We start from the raw sequence: 7,059 nt of genomic DNA on the forward strand, positions 1-7,059 counted from the left end.
AGCGCCTTGCGGGACGGACTTTTAAATTCTCGAATTATGATCCCAACTATTCTATTTTTCGTGCAGCGGAAAAAAAACAGAAACCAAGAAAATAAAGTCCACTTTTGCACTTTAATTCAGACCATAAAGCCGTAAAACAAGAATTTAACAATCGTTAGATATTTAATCACATTGCAGTTAGTTCTCACAGCAGGAATGTGACCTAATCATCCGTTTCCATGTTTCCATTGTTCCTTCGACATCTACCTGGTGAGCTAATTGAAATAATTAATTAATTACGGTCCCGCACAGATATCAATGATTGACTAACTGGTAAGAAAATTAATCATAATCGCCCGCTACACTTGTCAGCTATATGTCATTCCGTCTGACAGCTTTGACGTTGCTGTCGCCGCCGATCTAACAAAACTCATTCCGAAGAAAGAAGAAATAAAATGAAGAAACGATCGACGATCTCATAACAATTATTTCGGCATTTGGGTGCGAGATCAAAAGCAAATTACAATCACTAATTACGTTAAGTTTAAATTACCAAGTCAGGAGTCGGACGAGGAGCGCTAAATAAGCAGAAAAGGAGTTGTTAATAGTTTTTTAGTGAATTACGGTTGGTCATATATTAGCAGCGCTAAAAGCCGCTTTGTTTTTATAGTTATTATCTTGTTTCCATTATTGGATGTGTTAGTTACCTGGATCTCGGTAGGCTATGATGTCTACCTTACCTGAATGAACCCGGCCTTCTTCTCAGGTCATCAAGAAGAAACGCTCATCGGATCATGACGACGAAACATGATTTTCTTCAATTTTATCGATTCCAAATGAAATGATTCGCTCATTTTTAGCACATTTTTTAAAAACAGTTTTTCGTGACTTTTTTACTTTGATGGGTACCAATTCGAAGCACCCTCAGTGGTGGAGAGTGGAGAGAAGAAAATCATCCGCTGAACGGTTCGTGTCCAGCGTCCTCTTCAAACCTCTTGGTCGTTTATCAAAATAAAAGTGGTCATTTTTCAAAAAAATCTATTTTAACAAATTGGGGTGCCTTTGGACCTGTCCGCTTTAAAATTTTTAGTGCTGATGTGATTGTCGGGTCTAGGTCAAGCGATTCGTTTTGGTCTTCACCGTTCATTTAATGACCCTTGAAATTTCTTCTATTTCTTGGGATAACAGGTGTTAACGAGGGTGTGGGAAAATAGCCCGCTGACTCAAAATTTGATCAACGAGCTAACGCTAGATTAGATTCTGTGATTGGTACCACCATATCGAGCCATCGCCATATCAATTGCGAAACAAGTTTTTTGACACTTACTGGGAATGATAATGACGTCTGGTTTAGTTTTGCGCAGAACTCGTCGCAAATTCCTTCAATGAACTAAAATTAGGTACTTTATAGCCACAGGTGACACCAACTCGAATTAATTACCTCTCGAGACACCCGTCATCTACAGTTAGGCTACAGTTTCAAAAACACGCTGTATCCGGCTAAATAGCGACGAGAAAATTGGACCTAGCGACTAATCCGTCTCTGTCAGTCCATCATTTCGAGTTTTGACTCGCATTCCGCGACACCCGACTTATTAGGACGTAATTAATCAGGCAAAAGGGCCATTGTTTGTCTAACGAATTTGATTTATTCAAAACAAATGAAATTTATGAATCGACGGTTTTTCAGGCCTTTGTGACGCCGACGTTCATTAGCCGCGCGCGCTATTGGTACGCGTGATTGATCGTCTTTTGTTTTTACATTTTGGCGGCGGTCGTCAGCGGCGGCTCTTTCGAAAATTTGTAGCTGGTCCGAATTAGTTTGCATGAAATTGGCGCAAATTTAGGAATTTTTAGGAGGACGATGCCTCAGCACATTTTTATACACTTGCCTGCAAAATTATCGCATCACTCAATAATTCGATTGAGCTTTCTATTAAAATTTAACAGAAATATTAAAGAAATTGTCTTTCGGATGTTTTTTTTCTGATTTAGTTTTGGGGTTGCTTTCAATTCCTGTATTACACTAGTTAGTTACTGTTGAAGTGAAAAATTCATACTAAAGTGAAAACAATGAATTTTTACAACAACACTGGGCTTCAACCTCTTCTCCAGTTCGTCGTCTTAAGTCGTTAAAATTGCGAAGTTCATTTTGAATTTTTTTAACGGAGGTCGAGAAATCTTTATTTTTTTCATATTTTTATTGTCAAATCTGAGTTTTGAAAACTTGGGGACTCAAAATAAACTGTTTCTTAATTCTGAATTAATAACACATAAAAGAATCCGATGCTAAATCTTTTTGATTTTGTTTTTACAAAATTGAAAACGCGTTTTATCCAAAATGGCAACATAATGACTTAAACCGATGAGTTGCTGTTCAATTATTGCATATCGCTAATCGACTCTGACTTAAACAACAAACGGCGTCTCGGGTAATTCAAAGGTTCCATAAAAGTAGAGACTAGAAAATACGATCTAAACAAGGACGAAAACCTCAACAATAGCTCAAGAAGATCGATCTTTGCTCTTACTAACCCTAAAAAAGCGTGTTGTCACTGCTTCCTCTCTGCAAAACTTGTCCCAATAACGGTAGATACTATTCGTACAAGTGAAAATACAGAGTGAAAGAACTGGCAGAACAAAATCTGACATTTGTAATTTCAGCTAGAGGTTCCTTTTTGACCCTAGGCCAAAAATTAGAGAAGTAATCTAATCTTTGCCTAAACCATTGAAGAGAAAAACTAACATTTGTGCAACAAAATTAGTATTGTGAACGACTAGGGGGCTTCTATTGATATCTGACGAACCAAAATTTTGGTTGTGGGAGAGTTTAAAGGCAACGAAAGTGTATGGGTGCTCTGGAGAGTAATACAGTCGCGACCAAATCATTCTGGACATCATTTTATTGACATTTTGACAATTCGAGAGTAGTCTATGCTTTAGAGTCAAATTGACGTACAAATTCCAATCAATACTGTCATATTTGACTGTAAAAATTGATATACGATACTTTACACTTTATGACAGTCAAATGATTTTAATGTTCAAAATGATTTGGCCGCGACTGCTGCTTTAGTGTAATCACGAGTTTGGAATAACAAGGTTTTAACTGCATTTCTTACGAAAATTGAAATTTTCATAAAATTCTACTCTCTTTAACTTTGATTTTTTGTTTTCTTAATCGGAATGGACGTAGCTTGATGCCTTTTCAAAATTCCAGGGGTGCGATTTTGTTTCTGAACGATACGAGACGAAGTGATAAGTGACAAGGAAAAAAAATACAAATTTCAAATGCAAAAGACAAAGACAACTATATTTTATCGCTGCCGATATTTATCGTTTTGAGAAACAAAATCGCACCCCTTTTGGTTGTCATTTCTGTCAGTTCAAAACTAAACTAGTTTTAAATTAACTATTAGCGATAATGTAAAAGATGACAGTTTGACATTAGATTTTTTAATTGCTCTTGATAAGAGTAAGAAAGTCTTCTTGCCTTTGAGAGTTTGTTTTTAGCCCAAATCGCAAAACGATAATCTCCTAAACATATCAAGAAATATTGACAGTATTTGTTTAGAATGCATGTTTTATAACAACGTTAAAAATGGTTACGAATGAGTGAAAAATAAGGTAAAGATTCGTTTACTCAACTCAACTCAATGTCATTTAAATGAAATTGACGACTAAACACTTTTGGCCAGAACATTTCAAAATAGAAGCATCAGTGTGAATTCTTATATTTTGAAAATTTTGGAACCTTTGGTGGTTTCATATAATCTATTTATTTTTGAAAATCTCTTATTTATGCACATTGCCGGGGTATCGCTTGATGATTTCAATTCAGAAATTGGAATGGCCAGCATTTAGTCCCGTTCTAAACTAAATTGAAGATGTCTAGGAGGAAATGGGAAGGAGTCTAAGAAGTCATCTTAACCGAATAAACACTGTTAACGAGCTTGCATTATAACTTCATTGTTAGGCAGTAATTAGAGCTAGAGGGCGCAAAAAAACCCCACTGAGCGTGGTCAGATTTCTTATTTTAATTAGTTGTATAGGAATGCTTTTCACATTTTCTTTTTTTTTCTTCCTTTCGATACAATTGTAACATACTTGTCGTTTCTAAAGGTTTTTTGTTAATTTTGTGAAAAAATGTAACGGATACAGGCATTTTATTTTGGAGTTTGATAGTCATAATTTTGGGAGTGAGTGTATTTACATAGGAACTCCAGAATCTGCAGCATCCCGTCCTAGTTATTTCTAAGTAGAAATAGAATGCAGGAAATCTGGAAGAAAATCGAAAATCCCGGGTGTTTTCTAGAAGAAACGTTTAAAAATGAACAGCCTGGACTGTCTTGAAAAGAATTTTAAAAATGAATTGCAAAAATATACAAATAGATGTATCTCTTAATTTATGTCAGCTCTAAATTAAAGCCGTCTGCATGTTGACTGCCTCTCCAAATGCAAATCGTAGTAAAAATAAATGCCGTGGTCAGAAATCGGTCTGTGGCACTATTTAAGACTTCCTCGTTATCGTCCCATCTTTGGCATAAATTATATCGACCGCTCCTGGTAGATGCAGGGTGAGCTCGTTAGAGAGGCACTATAGAGTGCACTTAGTACTTGTTAACTTTAGTACAAATTTACTGCACATCGTTTAATTTTATACACATGGTTGTGGTATTTAAGCACGCGCGATGTCTTGTAGGTACTTTCTAAAGAGACATGATTCCCCTCCGCTGCCATTTGAATTTATTTCACTCGATAAAACTGTTTTCTAGATTTAATTGCTGTGTGTGCATTCAAGAAGTCCAAACCAAGCTGGTACAAAACGATTTTTAATGGAAATTGTGGAAATTTAATAAAGAGATACCACTGATAGCGGATTGGATTTTTTAACGAATGTGCAGATGAACAAATCGGTTTAAAACAAAAGCATTTGTGAAGACTAGTTTTGATAACTAAAGCCGTTTTTGTTCACCACCTGAAAATGGTTTGTTATCGATGCTTGTTTCCACAGGTTCGTCTTGGTGGCCATGTACACGACTGTATTAAGACATCAGTATACGACCAGAGCATATCTACATTATAACAGGCTAAACACGACCCGCAAGGATATAAACATGCTTTTATATTCTTTTATCTGCAGGTGACTCGCTATCGATACTATAAATATGTCGGTTTTCGGCTAAGGTCGTTTATTTTTGCGTGATTTATCCAGTCATTGTTTCTGCCACCCTGAAAAGACACGAAATTAATTCCGCTGAAATACCAAATTGTGCTGGAACACATTGTCAATGAGTCTCAGATTGTTATGAAGTGTCTTCTAGATGTAACTTTTGTGAGCGCGCCAAAGAATTTCTGTGCTCCAGTTAGCCCATCCCTTTTCCAATTTTCCGGTGAAAAGTATAAATCAATCCTATAGCGTTCTATGTAATATTTCAAACGAGATTTACGCAAGGAAATGAACGAAATTTCCATTTTAATACAGAACAAACACTTGGGAAAATCGTGAAAATGGAAAACGCTATACAATCGACTTGTCGAGGGTAAAAAAAGGAAAGGACCTCGAACCGGTCCTCGATTACCGCAACCGATAAAACCGAAACGGCCATGTAAATATTACGATGATGATACAACAGATTGTCGAGGAAACAGACGTCGGAGCGACTTTTAAATTTATTTGTATTGTGTCCAAAGTCAATCATTCGCTGAGTATCTTTTTGATTTATTTTTGTTCGACTTGAACGGAAAATTGATGAGTTGCTATCGAGCTGAAGTTTAAGAATTGATTGTCATACACTCAAAAAAGGGGAGTAACTCGCACTTATTTATAGTCCATTAATTATGGAGATTTTATCTTTAGAATAAATGTGGAAACGATGCAATTGTTAGAATATCTCTGTACTAAAGGTGACAATAACTCCGACAGATATTTTATTTTCTTGGCGAATGCAAAACTGCGTTTAGTATTTATTGGTTTCTACCGGCGTGCATTCTCGACTATAAAACGATTTGTGGTTTTTGTAACAATAGAGTACTTTAAATGTTTGGAATTTTATTGTTTTGTCGGTTATGCACTGGTTAAATGGAAGAAGATGCGTGAGAAAATGAGATAAACTAATGATAATAAGAAACTACTGTTGTTAACCTAATTGCTTTTACTATTTATGGTGTCTGTCACAGATGTTTCAGTAATTTTTGAAAAGCTGTACGACTTGTAAGGTCATGATTGGAAAATGAAAGATACTTAATTAAAATGATTGCATTCCTTGTTCCCCTTCTATTAATAAAGACCATATCGCGCCCCTTATTAGTGTTATTGCAGCACCAAAAAGCAAATGCCGCTTTTATTGCGTTATTCCGACCATAATCTCTCGAATGCACACACATTTGAAATTCGGAATGTCTCCGGCACCGCCATTTTATTGCAAGTTCCACTTTATATTTAAATTTGAAACGATCCAATATTCTGGCAATTTCATTTCAGCGAGTCTACAAACACGTCGGGATAGAGTGGGACCAGCTTATAAGGGAATAACGACGATTGCCTCTTCTCATCTGGAAACGTTCGCGAGAAAAGTGGGGAAAATTGCTACGGAGCAATGGAAATGTATTCACACGCCCATTTCGGCACTGTATAAGTAGTTTTTTATTCAAAGGCGAGACCGGAGGTCGTCTTATTTGAATTTTGATATTGCTGAAGGTGGCTGCCTATTAAACATTTGAGAAAGGGAAATGCGGGAGTTGGAAGGATTTCTATGGGTTTATTTCCGACAGTGGCGGCGGAGAAAATGCTGGAAAAACGGGGAGAATCGACTAAATCTGAATAGGAGAGCGGTTAAAAATTAGCTGGATGTGGGTGGAAAAAGTGCTAGCGTTTTCGAAAATGCAAATGGGGAGAAAAGGTGTCGAAACAATTTAAAAAACCTGAAATTTTACGGAAATGAAACATGACAATAAATTAAATGATAAATGTTTAAATTAAATGATTAAAATTTTCAAAAATTCTAATGTAGGGCTTGTAATTTTAGAAGTCTTAATTCAACAAGTGAAATTTTGTGAGCTTATTATTCTTAGCTTGCT

Source organism: Gnatocerus cornutus, chromosome 9 (assembly GCF_029298725.1).
Source record: "Gnatocerus cornutus isolate USDA-ARS CGAHR chromosome 9, icGnaCorn1.1, whole genome shotgun sequence".
NCBI classification, from domain to species: domain Eukaryota; kingdom Metazoa; phylum Arthropoda; class Insecta; order Coleoptera; family Tenebrionidae; genus Gnatocerus; species Gnatocerus cornutus.